This window comes from Callospermophilus lateralis, chromosome 10, assembly GCF_048772815.1.
Source record: "Callospermophilus lateralis isolate mCalLat2 chromosome 10, mCalLat2.hap1, whole genome shotgun sequence".
In the NCBI taxonomy this organism is placed as follows: domain Eukaryota; kingdom Metazoa; phylum Chordata; class Mammalia; order Rodentia; family Sciuridae; genus Callospermophilus; species Callospermophilus lateralis.
The window spans coordinates 109,131,137-109,155,127 of NC_135314.1; the positions used below are offsets into that span (position 1 = coordinate 109,131,137).

Here is a 23,991-nt window from a genome sequence, read left to right on the forward strand (position 1 = left end):
CCCCACCCACCTGTGGCCCCTGGGACTCCCAGCACCTTCACTCTGCACAGGCCAGGGCCAGTCTTTATCCATTCTTGCAGACCCTCAGCCCAGATTGCTAACCACATCCCTCTACTCCCAGGAGCCAAGTTCAACCCCAGTTCCCACTCACCTGTTCCCCAATTGCATAGTGCTTCCACCAGTCTCCAAGCCCCACTATTTACCCTTAAAAGTTCCTGAGAAATTTGAATTTCCAAGGTATCTGGCTGCACATAATTATAACACCATTCTTACAAAATTGAATACGATATGCATACATCACACACACACACACTATTTAAAAAAAAAAAAAAAGATGAAGTTAAGAGTCGAGAAGTTCATCTGCTCGAGTTCAAATGCTCTCTCTACCACCAACTAGCTGAGTGACTGGGCAAGCGACAGGGCAAGTCCCTTAAACTCTCTGCTCCTTGGTTTCCTTATTTGCACAGGGGCATACAATAATTCCCACTTCAAGTGTTATTGCAAGAGTTTAGTACACATGAAGTTCTTAGAATTACATTATGTAATTACATCATTGTCATCTCTAATATTATAATTAGCCTTTGGTTTGGTTTCTTGGCTTGGCAGTATTGGAGGTCAAACTCAAGTCCTCACACATGCTGTGCTAGGCAAATTCCCTACTAGTGAGCTATATCCCCAGCCCTTTTTATTTTAAGATAGAATCTCACTAAGTTGCCCAAGCCAGCCTCGAACTTGTGATCCTCCTTCTTCAACTTCCAAGCAGCTGAGATCACAAGCACGTGCCATGTCCCCAGCTTGTTTTCAGTCTTGAAATTCTTAATACCCCCATCCAGAAAATCAGTGGACTTCATTGTTTAATCTCTGCTAACCAATAGTCTGAACCAAATAGCACCCAAAATTTAACTGAAATGTTTAATACTCCCAGGTAATTTTATACAAAAAGACCACAGTGTTTCCCTAACATAAAATTAATAGTGGGTAATAAATTTCTTTTTCCTTTGGCTGCCCATAATCAAAGATGTCCAGAAAAGCAAACGGCATCTTTAGTTGACAGCCCACTCCCTCTGAGTAAGAGATGGAGACCACAGTGCTCCCAAGGGAGGATTGGAAGGCTTCACTTCTCAAGACCCCCTATTCCAATCTTGTTATACCACTGCAAGGAGGGTGGGAAAGGGTAATCTCTTGGCCACAGGAAGTAGTTTTCTTCTCACAGGGTCTTCAGCCCTCTCTCCCCGCTCACAAGAAGTGTGCCTAGAAAGGTGGACCTGCATCTGATATACAGCAGCTCCACAGCTCACAGCTGCTGATCACTGAGGGCCAACCCACACAGCCAGGGGAGCCTTCCAGGGCAGAAGGGCTCAGGGGGCAGGAGAGCAAGTTCTTTTTGGGGGTGGGAGGGTACTGGGGATTGAACTCAGGGGCACTCAACCACTGAGCCACATCCCCAGCCCTATTTTGTATTTTATTTAGACACAGGTCTCACTGAGTTGCTGAGGCTGGCTTTGAACTCACAATCCTCCTGTATCAGCCTTCTGAGCAGCTGGGATTACAGGTGTGTGCCACCACACCCAGCAGAAGGCAAGCTTTTAAAACAACGGCATGGCTATGAGTATGCACTGACCACCAAAGGCCACTCATGAATTTTTGAGAGCTAGAAATAGCTACTCCTCGTTAAATATCCAATGGTTCTACAGTGATAATCTTCTAACCCAAACAGCCTGAGAACTGACGCTTCTCAGCTGGAACCCATGTTTGAAAATGTTGGCTTTTTCCCGCATTAGCTCCAGCACCGTACCTGGCGGGCATCAGAGACCCTACAGACCCTCATTAGCCCCCCTTAGGTTTACTATGGAATGGCCTCCCCCAGTCAGGCCACAGGGAAGAGTGTCTGGGTTCAGCCTCCACATTCACAAGGAGTGGAGAACTTGACTCCACCTGACAGCATTTCCCTGGCCTCCCTCCCCTAAGTTCTACTCCAGGTGCTCAAGCAAGCATCACAGAGGAGCAAGAGACAGCAGGGGCTTGTGGGCAACCAGCGCCAGGAAGAAGACCTAGACTTTTGTAACCTCACTGCATCATCCTGAGGACAAGATGGGCAGGGGTGCTGGATAAGGTAACACGGTTAAATCTGACTTTCACATAAACAACAAATAACTTTTTGCATAAGTATCTCCCATGGGATATGTCCCATATTTATATTTGTTGGATCTGACGACCCCTCTAAACATCAAAGCCTGGGATTGTAGTGCCCGACTCACAGGATAAATGAGCAGGTAGAGGCCATGGGCTTTGCCCCTGTGCCCGGACCAGTAAATATTCAGAATATAGAAGCAAGGGAGCAAGTGACAGTCGCCCCAACTATTGGTTTGACATAACTTCATTTAGTCAAGTCTAGAGTGAAAGGTTCTGGGGTTCCTTCTTCCAGACCCACCTTTGCCAGGTTTAAACCCAAACAGAGACCAACACAGTGAAAACATGGAGTGCCTCAGCCCTTAGGACTCCCCAGTGCAATTAGAAAACCCACTTATGAACGTGGCAACTATGTTACCCCAAGATGATCAGAAAAGCCACCACGTAGCAAACACCTCTGTGAAAACAGTCTTCTCTGATCTTCATAAAAATTCTGCAAGACTGTACATTAGTATTCATATTTTAAAGGTAAGGAAACAGGTTCAAGTTGGATGAGATGTCCAAGACCACGTAGTTCTGATGGAACTGGGATTCAAACCGAGCTGGGTCTAGGCTCTTCCCGCCAGCTCTGTCTTTGGGTCACAGGAATCATTACCAAGCTGCAGGCCTAATTTCAGAATTCCTCAGACTCTCTGTCACAGAATATACCTGCACACTGCCAGAAGCTGTGAGCGTCTCTAGCAGGGATCCTCATAAGGAAAACAGCCCATAAAGTCATGACCCCAAGTCTCCAATCAATTTTTAAAGCACAGTCACTGTTTTTACCCTAAGACACAAAGTAAAGCAAAAGCAGACAGCAACTCTGCCTGGACCTCGCCGGCCACTGTCCTCCCCTGAGCCTGTACCACAGCACCACACTCAAAATGAGGTGCCCAGGTAGCCATGGGCAGCACAGGAACGTTCACACAAGGGTGGAGTACAGACTTGGAGCAAGAATTGTCACATGAAAAGTCATCAGGCAAGATGCTGCAAGACTTAGAAAACTGATGAGTTTTAGTGAATTATCATCACTAGAACACTATCCTAAAGAACGGATACAGTAAAAATACACAATTCTATGTACACAGATGCTTCCTTGGTGTTTGTCACAATAATAACAAATCCAGATGCCAACAATCCAAATGCCTATCGGTAGGGAATGACCAAATAAGACGCACACACCCTTGGGAGCAGTGTCTGTGACACTGAGGTTACCTGGAGGACATGGGACACGCTAGTGAAAGAAGGAAGCCGCAGACTGAACATGCAGCATGACTTCAGACATGGAAACCTGTGGACAGACACACAGAATGACCTAGGAAAATACATGGGAAAGGTATTCAATGGTCGTTTTGTTTTGTTCTTGATATTTGACTGTATTTTCATTTTTAGAACAAGCACTTCTTTTTACTCAGGGGAAAAAAGTAACATCAGATTCTAAAAGTACAGCCAGTTTAGTCATACTCAGCTAGGAGGTGACAGCCCTCCCACCGGTGTTGCCACAGAGGAGAACTCTGAGGATCACAGACACTCGTGGACTACTACATCCCAGACACTGTTCCCAACGCTGTCTGTACCTGTGGTGCCCTTATTAGTGAATTAGGTACAATCCCTCTATAGTTTCAGATGTTGAAACTAAGGCAGAGAGAGGTTAAGTGACTTCCCTGAGGTGGCTCAGGAAGGAAGTACCAGAGCTGGGCTTGGATTCCCCAGAGTCTGGTCCCAGCATCTTCACTAGATAAAGTATTGCTATATCTTGGATCTGAAATGTCTCTCAAGGCCCGTCATTGAAGGCGTGTACACCAACATGTAGCACTCTATTAGGAGACAATGGAACTTTCAGGAAATGGGGCATAGGGGGAGAAATCTAAGACACTGGGGGACATATCCTCAAGAGAGAGATTAGGACCCCAGTCCCTCCCTCTTTGCCTCCTGAACCCCATGAGCTGAGCAGCTTCCTGTGCCACACACATCCACCATGATGCTCTGCACCCTCCCCGCCAGAGGCCCAAAGGCAACAGGCAAACTAAGGGCTGAAACCTCCAACACTGTGAACCAAAATAAACTTTTCCTCCTTATAAGTTGCTTGCCTTGGGCATTTTGTCACAGTACTGGAAAGCTGACTAGCACAGGTAAAATGAAGATATTGAGCATTGCACTTACAAACTTCAATCTCTTTTAACATCTGAAGTCTCATAGAAGCCCCCTTCAAAAAAAAAACAGAGCTACCAGGCTTAATTCCTTTTCAGAAGTTCACTGTGTACTCAACTACATAGGAAACCCCAAATTCTCAACACAAATCATGTAACTAATGTAGCTAATGTAGCTACACGAACATCGGAAACCTCAATGAGAATCCTCCAACACAAATCCAAAGAGTTGGATGCAGGGAAACTCAGAGTGGATGCTCCAGAGAACAGTTCCCAGGATAAGCGAGCACGCTTCCACCTGTAAAACTGAGGGTACCAAGCCCTGAAGCAGTGTCCTGTCTGTGACCGGCTGCTTATTCCCAGACTAGTGTTCCAGATCCTTCAGGGGACACCGAGCATGGGTCCTTCTGTAACTCCCCTGACCATCTGTAATAACTAGCCTTCCTGAGCAATACCTGGCTATGCGGCAGGGGCAGTCCCCTCCCATTACCTGACCTGTACAAATCATAGAGATAGAAAAGGAACTAATGGAAGAGTCAGAAACATTAGCCTGTCTACTGATAATCCACAGGATAAACAGAAATCTGCTCTGTTTATATTTGCAATGGACTTAACTCAGTAGATTAACGCCACAATCACTGTAAATGTGAAGTTAACTGGATGAAGGAGAGCAGGCTCCCAAATCATTCAATTCAAACACCACCAGCACACTACAGGCCTCTGGCCCGTGAAGGAAATCGCTCTCATGAGAAGCTCAGAATCCCCGACAGGACCATACCAGGGAATTGTAGAACTTTGGTACTAAGCCCCGGGGTAGCAAGATGGAATGCTACTGAGAGTGCATCTTAAAGAGGTTCAGGTGCCCCCACAGAGGGGGCAGGTGGCACATGGGCCACCCGTCCAGCAGGGTTCCCTCTGGGGCTCCTCAGAGTCCTTACAGGAGCCCATCCTTCAGCCACCCTGCTCTCCTGGAGGAGGAAGCTGAGCCTGGGGTCTCCTGCAGGGCTTGCCCCACAGTGAAAACCAGGCACCGGCGGAGGATGACCTGAAACTGAGATTCTAACTTCACCACCGCGTTCTTTCCCCAACCCAGGCAAACGTGCTAACGAACTAGTGCCAGCAACAACCAGAGGCCAGACGACAGAGTGTAACCAAACACTGGAGCTGCAAACCCAGCGGACCACGAAGTTCTATCTGGGGGCAGCTGCAGGCCCGGGGCGGGAGGTTCCAGGGTCACCTAATGAACAAATGCCAAGGGGGGTTGTCCAGACCCCAGGCTCATCATGTGCCCGCTCATCACTGAAGAGAAGGGACCACCCATCCCAACAACACAGGACACGTCCTGCGGGCCACGCACCTTTGTCAAACAAACCAGTTTGGACTTCCCCTACACGCACCACTGCACAGTAATTGCTACACCTGTTTAAGCATCTGACTCTCAAAACACAGTGTTACCCATATTTATTTTGCTGTGTTCTGCAGGACAGAGACGAGGCCCTCGTAAGCCTCACTGCCCCTCTGTAATGATGTCTCATGGATGATTTATTGATCTCCCCCTTCAAGATTCTTGGCTTTAAGGTAAAATTTTTTTCATTATTTTTTTTAAAAGACCTGACTGCTTATTGATCATGTCACTTTAAATTTTATAGGTTAGCATAAAAATTTACAGGCACATCACCGCCAATGACGAAGCTGTCAATATAAATGAAGGTAAAATCCTTGGTAGGCTCTGTGTTTGATCTCAGCTCGAGCAAACTGTAAAAATCACGGAGACCTCACGGGCAAGATTTGACTCACAGGCCCTGTAAGAAACCAGGAGGTTGCAGCTGGTGGCCATGGAGAGAACTTGAACGGGCTTGGGTGGAGAGTCAGGAGTGTGAAAATGACATGATGTGGGGCCTGTGAGTTCCCATCCACACATGATAAAAAAGCACCCAACATTGTAACTCACCCTCCACTATCTGGATATCCTCCATCCGTTCTCATCAGTGTTAATTATAACATTAACAGGGAGGAATTAACCAGAGAAAGGTAGACCCAGGGGACTCCCTAATGGTTTTTGACAGTAACGTATATTAAAACAAATATCTGCCCTGAGGGCTGAAGTTTTAATTAGATTCTCAGAACTTAAGTACTCACATATTCAAATTTTCCCCTGGACGGGAAAGCCCTTCTTCCTCTTCCCGGGAGAGGAAGGTCTGTACACGGAGGGTAGAAGTCCAGGAAAGCCTGGCCCTCCTGCCCCTCGGACACCAGCTGAGGGTGAACACGGCCTATACAGCATCCACCCACGGCAGATCTGATGGCTTGGGACAGGACACTTTGCCAGGAGTCTAACAAAGAGTAAATGACATGATCTGCCCAGCTCATGGCAGCTTACAGTCTGCCAAAGAGGGACCACAATACGAATTGGAGGCCGCGTGGCCACCACAAGACAAACCTGCCTATCTGGAACACTGCCCACAAGACTGGCCCCCGAGGAACATACACAAAGCTAACCACATGGGTGGGCAGAAGATGCTGGCTTATTAAACACCTTCCCCCTCTGCAAAACTCTTCTGAGTAGGAGGAGTCCAGGATGGCACAGGTCCCCTGAGCACATGCTCAGTACCCACAGAGCTCAGGCCAAAGACAGAGCCATCTCTGGACAGTCCCTCCCAGCTGCCAACGCCCAGGTGCCTCAGGACCAGGCCACCCCAACCCCAGCTTCCACCTCCACACCACTGAGCAGAGGCCTCCCGAGAGCAGTCCCAGGCCTCTGAGGGAGCTGGATGACCATGACCCTGGAGGATGGGAAGAGAGACCCACCGTCCTCAAAATCCAATCTTACAAGGCCTGGGGAGGATATTTCAATAACAAAACACAATCTTGAGGGGAAGGATGTCCAAAGAAACAGGCAGGATTGTGTCAGCCCCTCTAGAAGAAGCCAAGAGGCCACATTGACCCTCTGGGGGCGACTTTCAGTGTGTCACAGCTCACAGTTCATCACCAGAGGCTGGACTCCTGACCTCGATGGCTCTGCAGAAAGGAAACATGGACTCCACTGACCATGCCTGATGAAACAAAGGGGCTGGCTCCGGCCGACTCCTCCCCAGTGTCCCCCTCCCTCCTGAGTCCCTGCCAGCTTTAGCTGTTCTGCAACCTGGGGCCAGCTACAAGGAGGTCAGAGCCAATATCTGACAGGAGATGGTGACTTCCTGCTTCCTGGCATGTGCTGGAGCCTAGAATGGGTCAGAAGTACAGAGAGCCACAGGAAGTGCACTCACCCCCACTAACTCAGAGTTCAGACCCCAGGTAGCTCCCGGTACTCAGGAAGACCTGGGGCACCAACCAGGACCCCAGGCCCCAAGGATTACAGGGGGACTCCAAAACCTGGGTGTCTGAAGAAAATCAGTTGCTGGGATTATGATATGTGGAAGGGGAAATGAGGGAATGAGACCACAGGCAGCCTCTCTCTATAAACCAGGGGAACACAGACCTGTGAAAGCTGCTGATAGACAGTCTCTCAAGACAGATCAACTTACTAAGGTCTTCCAAATGGCCTGCTAGTTAATGTTTCAGCCAGGCCTTTATGACAGAGAGAGCCTGCGGTGCCTGAAGAAGGCAGATTTTCTTGGGAGAGAAAGAAATGGCACGTCAGTTCCCAGTCCAGAAATAACTGGACCTGGTGGGCAGGAGGTGAAGGGCATGGAGCTGCTGGAGGTGAGGAGACACCAGCAGAGGTGAGATGAGGAGGAATGGAGTTAAACCCTGGGTTCTCCCCAACACAAGCCGAGCGACCCTAAATCTCTCCGAGCCTCATTTTCCTCCTCTACAGCAACACCTGCAATGACAAATGCCAAAGTTCCTGGCCCAGCGTGCAAGAATCCTAGGCAGGACCAGCTCTGTAATTTGGTTGGGTACAAAATGAAAACACAGCCCTTCCCACCCCACCCCACCCGTGCCAAACACAAAGAGGGTGACATCAGACCAGCCACCTATGCCCTCTCTACCCTGAGGAATGGGGGGTTTAGAAGCCTTCACAGTGACCCATGTCTGTTACTTTCCTTCTTCTCTTTCCTTCCTGATCCCTATAGAAACAAGGACCAACTGAAAACCTTCCAAAAATAAAGGATTTAAGGAAAAAAAATAACTAAGGGGCTTTAATGATGTGAAATTGACGTAAGTTGATGATTACAGCAAAATTATATAAGAAAATATGCCTGCATTAAGAAATGCACAGTGAAGTATTTAGGGCAAATGGCCATGACGTATGCAGATTATTCTGAAATTATTCAGAAACATAATGTGTGTGTATGTGTTGGGGGGGCACATGTAAGTGTAGAAGAGTGTGAGTACATAAAGAAAATGAGGTCTGGGGATATAGCTCAGAGGGTAGAGTGTTTGCCGCGCATGCACGAGGCCCTGGGCTCAATCTCCAGCACCACAAAAAATAAAATAAGTAAAGCAAATGGAGCAAAATTATCCTTAAGCAAAGGTCCTGCGGGAGCTGGAGGGGAGGAAGGAAGGCAGAGAGAGCCAGACAGCCAGGATTGTGAGCTCTCCATACTCAGGGCCACTTGAACTGCGCTAATTGCTGCCTCCTAGCAGGAACCTAGGTCAGTAAATAGTCAGCGCAGGAGAAAATGGCACAACACCCCTGCTCACACTCCTGGGGAATGAGGACTCAGGGGGAATGACTGACAGTTAGGCCAGCGCCCGGGAATCAGCAGGCTGCTCTGTTTGGAAGAAAGCAAAGAAATCTTGTGACTTCATGAACACAGGCACATGGTGCAGCATGGTAGGGACCAGCACCTGCTCTGCCCAGGGACTGGGTTTTCAGCCCATACCAGTCTTCAGGGCAGACCCACCTTAGACACTCCTGCTAGCCTTCCCAGGCCTCAGGGCCTTCGCTGATAAAAAGTGTCAAATAAAAAGGTGGCCACTAATCCAGTCACCAAATACTAAGTCATGTCTCCCATTCTCTAGAGCTTTCATGCTTGAAGGGAGCTCAGAATATTTTCTTGAGGTCTTTACCAGTCCAGAAAATTCTATAGAAAAGCCATAGGCCTTTTTATTAGAAAAATAAGTTTGGTTATAGTGTAAGCACTCTCTAAAATACAGCAAGTGCATACTGTCTTAAAGGTGAGACTATATTTGAGATATCCTAAATTTCTTATCTTTAAAAAAATATACAACTGCACACATAGGGCAGAGAGATATCTGGAAACATACAATAAGCCTTCTTCTGCCAATAATCATATTGATTTTAGCTTCAAATTTCTTCTTCATTGATGAAATCCTTGCTACTGGAATGATTTTAAGAATCTAACGAGGCTCAGTAGATAGCAAAGACATTTTTGAAAGATTGAAAACCTTTCTAAAGCCATATATTTATCAATGAGAGAAATAACTGTGAAGTGTAGACTAGTGATTAATATTAAAATTAAAACCTCAAAAAGTATTTTAATTTTCTGCTTCATTAGTCTCATTCATCATCAATTAGCACAAAATGGTTACAACGGCTGATTTTGTTAAAGACCTTGGAGAAAAGAGGAAAGGATTGCTTCTTCATGAATAATAAAGGTAATAAAATAGGAAACTAATAACATTTTATCACCTTATATAAATTAATTTAATTTAGAAATAACTTAGTACTATGACTTATGCCAAATTTGTTCTCCAGCTGAGAAAAAAATCATATATTACTAGTATCAGAAACAATGTGCCTACAGTTGTTAGATATTAACATGCACCTGGAAACATGGCCTCAAACCCAGGGACAAGTGGAGAAGTGGAGGGAAGGTATCTGTCCCTGAAGAGCAACCATCTTCCAGCCCAGCCCTGACAGCCCAGGAGGATCTGGACACTTAGGTTCTGGGAGGACCGTAGGAGAGGACTGTTTGAAAGAGTGTCCTCAGAGGCCATGATTCTGCAGTGGTACAGAGCAGCAACTCAAGAAATGAAAAAAATGTTGTGAATGTCCTCTGGGTTCATGGAATCGATGCTTCACCAAATGATAAATTGCCAGAAATTGACGTAAGTTGATGATTACAGCTTACGTCTGTAAGAGTGAACTGGTGGCTGGATCTAAATGCCACGTGGATTACAGTACTCTGTAAAGGGCAGCACCTGGCTCTCTCAGAGTTAATAATCATTTATTAACTACAAAGATGATTTAAAAAAAAAAAAGTCTTTGTGTGGAGATGCTGCCACACAAGGAGAGTCCAGCCTTAGAGACCTGCTGCTCTTGGTGACAGGTCCCAACACCTGTCACCAAGGACGGTCAGGCTATGGCATCTCCATAAAGGATACTTCTCATTCAGCTGGCCAAAGCACAAGGCCCGAGACACTGTCATGTAATATTCCAGCACTAGAAAGAACTCACCATTTCTGATAATCAGACACACAGAGATTTACAGAAGTTATCCCATAGAAAATCCTCTTAGCATTTCAGAGTGCTTAGCTTAGATCAGGAAGGCCAGTTGGCTTGCATGATGGCTTTTGGAATTAACTCTGCCAGCTGTCCCTTACCTTCTCATCTACAAAAGGAGAAGGGTTCCATGAGAGGGTTAGAAAGGGGCAAGGAATAACACTATTTGAAACATAATGGAAGCTAAGGGCTTTGTTCATAGGAAGAGGGTGCACAAATGTACATGCACATGTTTCCAGAGGTGTCCCAAATGCCCTCAAGCCCAACCGCAGACTCTGCTCAGATCCCTTCATAGGATGGCTTCTCATGGCATTGGTGGTTCTGATATGCCCCATGTCACTGCAGCCAGGATGCTGCTGCTTTCTCTTATTGCATCTTCCTGTGTTTCAAATACAGAGTATTAACCCACTGATACCCACTGATTAACGAGGTGCTAACTGCAGGAAGGTAGGGTGTGGCTGGAGGAGATAGGTCCCTGGAAGCCTGGTGAGCAGAGTTCCCTCTGCTTCCTGGTTGCCTTGTCCTGAGCTGCTTTCCTCTGCCACACCCTTCCACCATGATGTCCTGTCCCACCTCGGGTCCAGAGCTATGGAGTCAGCCAACCATTGACTGAATCTCTCAAACTCTGCCCTCTGATCCCATCCTTTCCTCCTGTTTCCAGGAGAATCGGGACTAACTAATCCTCACTTAGAAAGACTCACACCCATGCCCAAATGATCTCACTCATACTTAACCACCCTGGTCTTATTAAAATGCATGGTGATGCACGCCTATAATCCCAGCAGCTCTGGAGGATCGCAAGTTCAAAGCCAGTCTCAGCAAAAGCAAGGTGCTAAACAACTCAGTAAGACCCTGTCTCTAAATAAAACACAAAATAGAAAATAGGGCTGAGGTTGTGACTCAGTGATTGTGTGCTCCTAAATTCAATTCCTGGTACAAAAAAAAAAAAAAAAAAACTGCAGATTCCAACTGAAGAGGTCCCTGGTGGAGCTGAGAGTCTGCATTCCTAACAAGCCCCAGGACCTCTATAGAGCCAGCTCCCAGCCCACCCTTGATGAAGTGCAGGGCACCAGATGTCCTCTCTGCAGAACTCTGGCAGCATCCATAGCGTCCTGAAGCTCTCCTAAAACACAACACTTTTTCAAAGTGGATAAATACAGTTTATAAATACCCTCAAAGTTATGTCTGATAACCTCCAAATGGTGGCACTGTTCTCCCAATTCCTACATTTCATCATTTCTGTCTCAGTTCTTTAGTTTTTGTTCCGTTAGTAGCTTTAAAAGAAATTTATATGATATATCACCTTGTCACAATGGTGGGAAAACACTGGATTTTGGAGTCTAGAAAACCTGGGTTTGAACACCACAATTTAACAATGTGATTGATATGAAACTTGTAAACAGTTTGCTCTCTAAAATAGTCTTGTTGGCCAGGTATGGTGGCACATGCCTGTAATCCCAGCAGCTCAGGAGGCTGAGGCAGGAGGATTGTGAGTTCAAAGCCAGCCTCAGCAAACTCAGTGAGACCCTGTCTCTAAATAAAATACAAAATAGGGCTGGGGATGTGGCTTAGTGGTAGAATACCCCTGAGTTTAATCCCTGGTACCCAAAAATAATAAGATAGTCTTGTTGGAGATTTAAAAGGGATAATGCTGCCAAAGCGGCTAGTCACAATGACAAACTTGATTCAGCATCAACTCTAACATTTCCCAAAGCTGCCTAAGAACATTCAAAAACATCCACTGACTCCTCCCAACAAGATCTGAACATGTTGTCTTAGCATCAGCCCCATTCCTCTCTGGGAGTCACAAAAGATCTTATATGCCAAGAAGAAGAGACCATGCAAAGGAAAGTGATCTGAGAAGGGTTGATCTCTCCTTCACAGCTCTGAGGCTCCGAGGACAGGAATAACAGGGACCTGAGGATCAGCTGTCTCACGGGTACCATAATAGGGGCAGAGTAAATGTCTGCACAGGCTAACAGAAAATGTGTGAGGCCGATACTGCTCATTTTTTCAAAGTGGATAAATACAGTTTTGTGGGAGGCCATCCTTGCACGTGATTTGAGTTACCTCCCTGACTGGGTGAGAAGCACTTAGACACAGTGGTGTCAGAGCCTTCCCCATCCTGTCCCAGGTACAAGGGCTTGTCCGTGTAGAGGCATGCCTGGCCACTGACCCGAAGACCCAATCATTGGCCCTGACCTTGGGATGCTGCCCCCCTTAGCCTTCATTGGATGGGATTTTCCCTTGAATTTTTTGTTCCCCAATAAAAGCTCTCTCCCTGGTGTGCACTCTCTCTCACTAGCCTCTTCAGTAAACCTTGCCACCTCATTAGGTGGCTGGAGGCGGGAGCTAGGAGAAGCCATCTTGGAGCTGGGAATAAAGGTAAATGAGAATTTGTCTCTTTAATTTAAAACTCACTAGCAATTTTTTATGCATCGAACCTTCTTTTATGAAGCTTGTGCGCTGGTCGTGTGGCAGATAGTTTATAAATACCCTCAAGATTATGTCTGATAACCTCCAAATGGTGGCACTGTTCTCCCAGTTCCTACATTTCATCTTCATTTCTGTCTCAGTTCTTTAAATGACCCCATTGTGAACTGTGTAGTCACTACTGCAGTTTGATCAAAATACTACAAACAGGTGTTTTGTCGTAGGTGGTAAGAAACTTCCCAAAGTGTTTCAGTTCATCACTTGGAGGCCATGGAATGCCATGAGGTCATTTGATGCTCAAAGACTGAGCGTCTTGTAGCAGATCTGCACCCCCTTCACACATTCTTCAAGAGTCAGTACAAAACAAGCCATCATCATGGAAAATGACCACTGTCCAGTGTATAAATTCAAAGCTCTGTTGAGATGATTAAGCTGTACTGGTCACCTCACGTCTGGAGATTTTAGCCAGCCAGCACTGAACTGGCTGCCCACTGGAATCACCTGGGGACTTCTAAAAACTTCCCCATCCCCAAACTATGCCCAGACCAACAAGAGCAGAACCTCTGGGCTGGGATGCAGGTAAGTTTCCCCCACTAGCTGATTTCAACAGGCAGCCCTGGCTGGGGTCCACTGGCCTAAGGCATTAATTAATCGCCAAGCTCCACATCTGGAGACAAATTTCTGCTTAGCTTGAAAACAGACCATGAAATCCTGCCTCTGGCACTGTTTCAAAGAACAGTCATTCTCAGATATGCACTGATGTTCCATTTTGAGTTGGCCGGGAGTCAAGTAGGACGCTAAATAATAAATGTGCTCGCTCTTCTTCCTTTTAATTGGGCATATGCCATTATCCTCTCCATCTAGTTAAGAAAAATCACCAGTCACATACCAAGAGACGAATATAGGCAAAACAAAATTGGAAGAAAAGTTTTCACAGATGCTGAGCCGGGTGCGGTGTGCATGCCTGTAATCTCAGCAGCTCAGGAGGTGGAGACAGGAGGGTTGCAAGTTCAAAGCCAGCCTCAGCAATCGTGAGGCACAAAGCCATTCAGTGAGACCCTATCTCTAAATACAAAATAGAGCTGGGGGTGTGGCTCAGTGGTTGAGTGCCCCTGAGTTCAATCCCCAGTACCAAAAAAAAAAAAAGTTTTCACAGATTCTACTCTTTCCCTGCGGGGTAGGGGCCAATTTCTCAGCCATTTTGCAACCTGAAAGATGGTGTCAGGATGGACTCTCCTGTTACTCAAGGTCCTGAGGTGAAAGGATTACACACTGGCTACGGTTTGGTTACAAAGTGCATCTCTCTCTCTTTCTCTCTCTTTTTTTTTTTTTTTTTTTTTTTTTTTGTACCAGAGATTGAACCCAAGGGTGCTTAGCCACTGGGCTACCTCCCCAGTCCTTTCTGTTTTTATTTTGAGACAGGGTCTTTCTAAGTTGCTTAGGACCTCACTAAATTGCTGAGGCTGGCCTCAAACCTGCCATCCTCCAGCTTCAGCCTCCCGAGTCACTGGGATTACAGCTATGCATACCATGCCTGGCCATCTCCTAAACTTTTGAAGAAGCCCTCTGCAGCCTGATACTCTCATCGTGTACCCCTATCCTCTCTTGCTCCTCTCTGAGATAGCTGCTGCTGCCTGTGCTCTGGTGCAGGTCTCATCCAGCTGTCTGCAGTAAGAATCACCAGTCAGACAGCACTCACTTCTGCAGCTAGAAATGTTCGGAAACAGGCAGCAAAGAATTTTAATAGCAAGCAAAACACCACAATTAAGCAGCTTTTACTAACAGTGCTATTTTGATGAGGGAAACCTCCAGCTTCAGAGCTGAATAAAATACATAACCATCTAAGCAACAGGAAAAGTCTAGGATCTATCATTAAATAATTTTAAAAGCCGAAGAAATTCTTATATAGAAATCATTCTGTCCTTACTCGTCCTGAGGTGTTCTGAATTTATGAAAGTCTCTCTAAGGCACACTTGGGTTCTCAGAGGTACCCCTCATTTTTTCCTCCACCTTGGGAGGAAATGGCTGATGGGTCTTTTTCCTGGGCTCTTCAAGAGAAGGAAGGAGCGGGTGCAGCCTGAGAAGAGGACTCCACAGTAGGAACTTAAAACCCAGAGTCAACAGAGGGCAAGAAATGGAAATGCTAGATGGTTCTCAGCCAGCCGTTCAGCTGAACACCTACTATAAGCAATTCCCATGTCCTGTGTCCTGGAGACCATCACAACACCCTCTGCTCTCCTGGAACTTGTGGGACAGAAATGGAACTAGCTGTCACATAACTACTTGTCCTGTTGGGATAGCAATGTGCAACAGGCAGCCCCAGGTGTTGAGAGGAGGCAGCCCAGAGCCCGGCCTGGTCTGGGAGTCGGGAAAGGCTCCTCTGCAGAGGACCTTGACCGTGGTACTGCAAGGAGGGACTGCAGAGGTGAGTGGAGCCAGGAGGAGGGGCAGGGCAGAGCAAGGCTGAGAGATCTGCAGGAACCCAGGGAAGCAGGAGCTCTGCTCCACCGGTACTGAGCCCAGGGTCCCAGAGGACAGCAGGCAGCAGGAGGGCGCTGGACATGGTCAGCGTATGCAGCTGGAGGGCAGGTGTAAGCCAGGCGCACACTGCTGTTCCCAGTGCATGCAAAGCCACTGGGCCAGGGGCCTCTGACTGTTCCTTTGAAAGCAACTGTTTACATTTTGTAATACACCAAACGCACTTGCTAGAAGGAAGGAGCCTTAACAGTAAACATGTCGCAGGTCTACTGGGATGACTTTCATTACACAGCTGTTGGGATGAACTGCAGCTTCTCATCTTTGTTTAGGTGGTGGGGGATAAGGAGATGTTCATGATTACAAATGCAATCACTAACAATTACCACCTTGGTCCAAGGAAAAAACTCCAGAGCTTTTGTGTAACTTAATGAAATAATTACGCTGCCCTGGAAGACCCTTGAATCTTCTAGTGGGAAGATACTGGTTCTCCTGTCAATCTCTTAGGCACAGGGTAGGAAAGACAATTGGGAAAATGAGAGTATGGAGGAGAGTTAATTATAATTATGGAAATGCAGCTTCAGGAACAAAGGCTTAAATTTGCAACACAGGTCTAAGGAGAAATCATTCTCATTAAGAAACCACTTAAAACGTGAGAAGTCTGCAAATCTAAGGAAACATTGACTCTATTAAACACATTATTCCCTCTTTCTAATGGAGTCATTAGATAATCGATATTCCCAAGCAAAGAGAAATCAAACACTCAAGGACCTTTCTGTTTGACTGACCTCCCACCATCAAGGGCTGAAGAGAGAATTGGAGAGTAGTGGGCAAGTCCGGCCAGGCCTCTCCAGAGGCAGTGGGCTTGTTCCCACGACGCAAGCTCCAGCTCTGAAGAACCACCTCAGAGCTCCCTGCCCTCCTGGGCTGCCCACACGTCCAGACTGCCAACTTGCCATTTGGCAAGCACTCTGCAGAGACTTTATCCCCTGTTCATGACAGAATATGAAGGATCTTGATGTGGAAGGCATGACAGAGAGATCAGAAGAGATGCAGTTCCCAGGCCAAGTCCTCTCCCTGCATCAGATTCTGATTTGGAAAAGAAATCAGGGCGTCGCAGTAGGATTTCCATGGATGAGATCACTGCACGGTTCTGATCAATCCAGCTACATCACCTTGCAAAAGAAGACCCAGTGAAGAATATCCTTAGGGACATGAAGCCACCCTGACTTAAAATGCTAGTTGTCAGGGCCTTTGCCTGGGCTGACTCTAGAGAGTCCAAGGACACCTGTCAGAGAGATGAGGGAGATTCCATCCACCCAAAATCACAGACTGAACGCCATTGTGTGGGCAACATCCGGGCACCTGGGGGCCCAAGTGCTGGCTGGCACTCTGAGGAGAATGGAGACACACAGCTCACCCCAGAGATAAGCATGGAAGAACTATGGAGACTTCATAAGATGGAGGCTTAGGGGCTGCCCCCAATGACAGTGAGAGGAGACTACAGTCAGGAGTCTAGGGAGAAGAAAGGGTGTCCATCCCTACAGCCCTGGGCAGTCCAGAGCTCTGCAGGAGAAACAGGAGCTGAGGGGAAGGCAGGGGTGGGACAGCTCCCTCAGTGCCTCCACCATGCGCTAGACAGATGGACCTGTGAAGAGAGAAGGGGCCAGGCTGAAGGGACACAGCAGGTCCTTTCTCAAGAGTCCTCAGTGTGCAACCCTATCCACAAATGATGAAGGTTCTGACCACTTCATCACCAATGACATGCCAGCAGGTGCCCAGGTAACGTGGGAGAAATGTGCCCCTGCCTCTCCATCCCTTGAGGAAGCTGGGCCTTGAATTCCTCTTGGGGGAATGAGTAGCAGCCCCTCCCCCAACACCACCAGCCAGCTGCTGCCCTGGGGTGGGGGTACTGAGTTTCAGATTACGCTTTTCAAAACGAATGGGACCTCAATAACCAAAAGTAGCCAGAAAGTCAGTCTCCCCAAGATCGCGCCATGAGACGGAGTACTTTGAGGAGCCTTCACTGGAGGAAAAGGAAAGAATTTTACATATATACTATGCAAAGTTTAAAATGCTCAATAAATGGAATGTCAATCACAGAGAATGACAGGGGAAAAAGGAATAAGCTTTAAATTTTGAAATATAAACAGCATCCCTTGAGGTTTTCATTGAGAATGTTCTACATCTCCAAAATATCAAGGAAGAGCATGTGGTCCCGAAAGATGACAGAACAAGCAGGCTTCAGCCAGTTCATGTGAAAGGTCATTTCACGTTGTCCCAAGCTGGACAAGAGTATTCGGTTCTGGCTCTGGTGCTATGCGGTTGCTGTGACACATTGTGTTTTTGTGGTACCGCTCCTGTCGGGCTGAGTGAACATCTGCGACTTGCCTCCGACAGGAGCAGCAGTATGTATCAATAAATCTGGATACTTAATTCCCAGCAAGTTCTCCAAATATCCTCTGAGGAAATGTAGGGTGTCAGGAGCCGTCTATGGGTTGCATGTGGGTCACTATGCATGGAAGCCTCCTGGATAGAGACATGTGGTACCTGGGAGTGACTAGCGGACACTTCCTCTGGTCAATTGCCCAGGGACAATATGAATCCCTATCTGGCTCTGCCGTGGCCCACACAGCATCGAGATGGGTGTGATCTGCCAAGATGTCAATCAACCTGCTGACTGCAAGATATCAAGAAGCAAGACTCCGCCCTTGAAACCTTATCTCTGCCTTTTGTAAATACATTTCTGAGTATTTGTTTTGTTTTTCACTAATTACTTGAGATTTTAAGTTTTAGGGTGGCTTACACCCTCCTGGACAAAAAGAAAAACCCCCAATGAGATGCTGGCCATCGACCCCCAGATAGGTGAGGGCTGGGTTTGTGGTTCAGTGGCAGAGCACTTGCCTGGCATGCATGAGGCACTGGGTTCCATCCCCAGCACCACATAAAAAAAAAAATTTTAAAAAAAAAACTAAAATAAACAAAAAAAAAAATGTAGAGTGAGCAGAGTAAGTAGAGAACAAAGCATTTGTTAAAATTTTAGCACTTAGAAAGGGGCTTAGAGGTCTTTTGTGCTAATTTCAATTATTTTGCTGATGTGGAAAACTCAGCCCCAAGAAGAAGAACACACCCAACAGCCACTCAGCAGGAGGGCAGCCCGAAGGTGCCAGGTGGGTCAGGCCACGCCACCTGAAACTGGGAAAGGACACCTGCCCTCCATGCTTTTTGCCTTGGTGACCATTGCTGGGCCTGGGGTCACTCGAGGGCAGGGAGGAGAAAGGAACCTACTGGGCAAGGCCACCTCCAGAATTAGTTCCATCAAAACTCAGAAACTTTAACATACTCAAGTGCCTTTTCTTTCCTGGGACTTGCTTTCATCAGCTTTTTTGCAGTTATGACTAGAAGACCCTACAAGAACAATTGTAGAGGAGGAGAAGTTTCTTTAGGAGCTCACGGTTTCAGAGGTCTCAGTCCACGAGCAGCCACCTCCATTCCCCAGGGCTCCAGATCTGGCACAGGGAAGCAGCTCACATGGTGATCAGGAAGCAGAGAGAGAAAGATCTCCACTTGCCAGATACAAAATATATACCCCATAGCCACGCCCCCAATGCCCACCTCCTCCAGCCAAACCCCACCTGCCTCCAGTTACCACTCAATTAAGCCCATCAGGGATTAATTCACTGATTGTGTTAAGACCCTCACAACCCAATCCTTTCTCCTCTGAACCCTCTTGCATTGTTTCACACATGAGCTTTTAGGGAATATCTCACGTGCAAACCATAACAAGACTGGCTTCCTTTTCTAACCATTTCTCTGAACTCTCCCTTGTAATTTCCTCCTTGCAGATAATACCTGAGTCTGCAGATAACATCTGAGACCTAAAGGATGCTCACAAAATCCCAACCATCTTGCATAAATAGGAATTCTATATGCATAGGGATTTCTAAACCTAGAAGAGAATGTTTATAAAGTTATTAGTTGGCAAGCTAGGCTCTGACCGGTCAAAAAATGCTACTCTAGCATAAAACCTAGTAATGGCCCAAGCCCTGAAGCCAGCAGGCTGCTGGAGTTATAAATGGTAATGAACTGGCCTAAATTAATTGGGACTCGAACTCACTTGTCCATAATTTCATGCTCCCTTTGTGTTTACAGCCAGGATCTGGTCTCCTTCTCTCTTCTTCCACTGAGGGGACTTCTCCACTCTTCCCTTGAATATACTCACGTTTGTCCTGAAAGCTTGTGTGTCTGCCCTGGCTACCAGTCTATCCATCAGCAGGGTAAACTATGACCAGTCCTAAACACACACACACACACACACACACACACACACACACTACATCTTTATAAAGAGAAATGGAGTTTGTTTGCCAGTGCCACACTAACTACAAAGTTTGCAATGCAAATAAACAAACCCTACCCCCTCTTCACATTCCCACATTCCCACATTCCCACATTCTCATCCTGATGTGACTGCAGAGATTTCAAACACTGATGCTAAAGGGAAACTTTGGAATCTGGCACAATCCTTCTTGGCCAATAAAAAAGTATCCCTTTAATTAATTAACTAAATCACTTGGTTTCATTAGAAGTTGGTCATGAAGCAAAGTACATGCAAGGCAACTTTTTGAAAAGACAAACTGCAAAAATATTTCATCACAGAATTACTCCTGACTTCATCCCCAAGAAGTAGTAGACACTCATGATCCAGTCCAAGATGTTTTCTAGTAGAGACTGGTGGCAGTCATTCAGAAGCATTCACATGACAACATGACAAGCAAAAGAGGTAAATGTCAACAACAAGTTGGGATGGCACTATAATAAACTTAGAAGAAATTTTCCAATATCACAATTATAACCAGTGTTGCATGAAAACAAATATTAAGTCACTTCCGAGGATATGCTATTACGGTGCTCAAATGTTTACAAAAGCTGATATGCACAACAAATTGTACATATTAATTGCAAGTACACAGATTATCAGTATACGAATCAAGACCACATCCCAGCTTGGGAAAAAGAAAATATTACAATTCATTACCATGAAGAGAAGAGCTGAGGGAATAAGCAACTTTCAACCAGAATAATTCATGAACAGTGTACACCACTAAGGCAAAGTTTATACTGCACCAATTATTTTGTGCCCAGGTTTCTTCTCTATTACAAACACATCAGCAAAATAAAAACCAAGTAGAAAGAGAAAAGAAACAGCAATTAGTTTCTTTGACAGGTGCAAATCCCTTCAGATTCAACAGGGTCCCTAAAAATCTGGGCCTCAGGCAGACAGCCGGAAGTGAGGAGACTCCTAATTCCTAACAGGTTCTTCTCTCACTGAATTCAGCACTAAGTCAATTCAACCAGTTCATCTCCGCCGGCCAGCAGGCATCTCCCAGCCTTTCCAGAGGTCCTGCCCTGCCTTAGAAACACAGTAAAGATGCAAACTATCCCCAGTGGGTGTAACTGTCTCTTGAGGGGGTTTGAAGGAAATTCTAAATTCTCTCCAATGAGAATATACCACTTCTTTACTCTGAAAATGAGGGTAGGAATATGCTTTCTGAACTGCGAGACCATATAGGAACATGACATTCTCATCCTTACTCTTATTGACCATTTTACCCCAAAGCGCTGACTTCAATGTTGCTCTTTTCTCCTGGGAAATAACTTAAGTGTAAGAAAAGGAACCTGGCTAGCACAGCCTGCGCATCCAGGTCTGCACGTGCCCAAAGCCCTTGATCTCGTAGGGGAAAAGGCTTGACTGAGTGGTAACTGGAGGCAGGTAGGGTGTGGCTGGAGGTGGCGGGCATTGGGGGTGTGACCGTAGGGTATACATATTTTCTGTTTATAATAGATGGGGTAGTGTTTCCTTTTATTTAGGTTCTATAAGGAGAGGCCCAACATAAACTAGAAGCCAGGTTAGGGTGAGGATGTTCAACTCCTGCTCTAGAAGCCCCTCCAAGAGAAGTGACATGTCTCTTATCTCAGAAATGTTCTAAAATACTCAGCAAGGATATTATCACTATAGCTCCCTTAACATAAAGTTACCAAGACTGCTGACAAGTGTCCCCACGCTCAGGAAGCTCCCACCTTCACAGGCACAAAGGCCTGCAGAGGTAGGGAAGAGCAGAAGGCAGTATCTGTCCTGATGACCGCATTTGCTGGGGCACAGAAGTCCTGAGCGATACTGGACATTGTCAGAAAAACTTAAAGCTACTGTGTGATAAACGGATAGAATCATAATTCTAATTGGCTTTGATCCTTTTGATCTTGAGAAGATTTAATGGTATCTCTAAGTCCTTTCAGAAGTAATTCTAGAAGGTAAAAACACTACCAATTCTTACTGGAAGGACTATGCTGCCCCCTGGTGTTTAGTGAGAGGTGCTCAGAAACATTTCAAGGGAATCTTGGAAATTACAACTAGAAAGACCCCCAAAACTCACTGTGACCAATGTGCTTATTTCACAGAGGAGAGAACTGATTATATAATTTGTTTGTATAATTCAGACACAGCTAGTAAATGACACAGAAAACACAGCTCAAGATAGAGTAAACCTCTCGGTGTGAATTTTGGTCTTGGTTGGTTTTTGTTGTTGAGCTTTTTGCTTTTTTGTTTTTGTGGGGGTTGTTTTTTGGTACTGGCGATTGAACCCAGGCATGTTTTACCACTTAGTTACGTCCCCAGCCCTTTATATTTTTTATCATGAGGCAGGGCCTCACCAAGTTGCCCAGGCTGGCCTAAAACCTGCAATCCTCCAGCCTTGGCCTCCAAAGTCTCTAGAATTACAAGTGGCTGCCACTGCTCAGCATTAATTTCTTTACTGACGTAAAAAGGCAGCCTGAAAGAAAATAACAGTGGGAACAGGCGCAGTGGCATGGGCCTGTAATCCCAGCAAATAGGAGGCTGAAACAGGAGGCTCACAGACTCAAGACCAGCCTCATCAACTTAACACGACCCTGTCTCAAAATAAAAAGGATTGGGGATGAAAGAACTGTGGGGAGTCAGGCAAACCAGAGTTTGAATTTCAGATCATCACTTCAGGCTCTCCCCAAGCTTCATTTCCTCCAACCACAAAATGATAAAATGGAATGAAGAGTGACTTGCAAAGACGTTGGTTAGAAGGTTTAATTATCAATAAGCCCAAGGTTCTCATGTAGAGTATCTGAGATATGATAAGACACTAACTGGAACGTAACTGTCAGAACACGTTAAAGTGTTCTCAAGTTATAGCCATTGAAATTTAAATAACAAAAACAATAATCATTTTAAGTCATCTGCACCTTTTTGAAACTAGAATAAAATTAAAATTATGCAAATAAAGCTAGTTCTCCTAACTTCTGTATTTCTTCAATTGTCATAGTTATTTTTTTTTTTTTTAATACAAATGAAGTTAAATGTGGTGTGGTGGAGCATGCCTGTACCCCCAGCTACTCAGGAGGTTGAGGCAGGAGGATTCCTAACCTGGGGATTCAGGGTCAGTTTGGGCAACACCAAGAATTGCCTCTTAAAATATATGAATGAATGAATGAATGAATGAATGAATGAATGAATGAATAAAGCCACTCGAACAGGGAATACCCCAGGATAGCCATGAGTGGAAGAAAGGAAGCCACAGAGCAAGTTGAAGCAGAGCCCACTGCCAGGCACAAGATCGCAGTCTCCTGCCAAGGGCGCTTCACCCCGGCGATGCCAAGGGCGCTTTACCCTGACAATGCCAAGAGCACCCGCCTGAAAACAGAGAGGCAGCAGTGTTGGTTTCAGCCTCGAGGGTAACTACTGATGCCAACTGAACAGCCACTGCCCCTCTGCTCCCCTTCCTCTCCCTATGACTTGAAGCCACCTCTGCCTGGAAAGTCCTGTAACAAGGTGATGAGAAGAATGTTGAAAAGCACCATAAATGCTAAAGCACCAAATAAAGATACGTGAATAAGTCACCTTTGTTATCTTAAGCTCAATTTAAAGCAATACTACACATTAAATCTGTCACCAAATTGAGGGGGGGAAACCAACCCTAGAGGGTTGAAGGCGACTTGGATCACAGGATTGTCAAACAGCACCCTGCACCCCTGCAATCCCTCACCCCCTCTGCAGGCCACAGGCTTCTGGTGATTGCTCCAAAAACTCTGGCGCCACATAAATCTCTGACTCTTAAATAAATGTCACCGAGGGCATCCTGATAGTGGGATTGACAGAGCTTATGCTGACTGTACACCACCACACAAACAGACCTCAGCAGGGGAAAGGTGAGTCCTCTAAGTGCCCTGCAAATGACTGATACCGATCACTCCCTGGGGACAGCAGAGCGCAATGTAAACTGCTCTGCCCTGCTTTAACAGGTGGCCGGACACACAAATAGTTGA

The 23,991-nt window shown here is 46.1% G+C and overlaps 1 protein-coding gene across 3 annotated transcripts in view; it reads right to left on the minus strand.

Annotated features, from left to right (window-relative positions):
* The window catches only part of Plch1 (phospholipase C eta 1), a 158,024-nt gene that overhangs the window by 133,255 nt on the left and 778 nt on the right, over positions 1-23,991 (minus strand). The window lies entirely within an intron of this gene.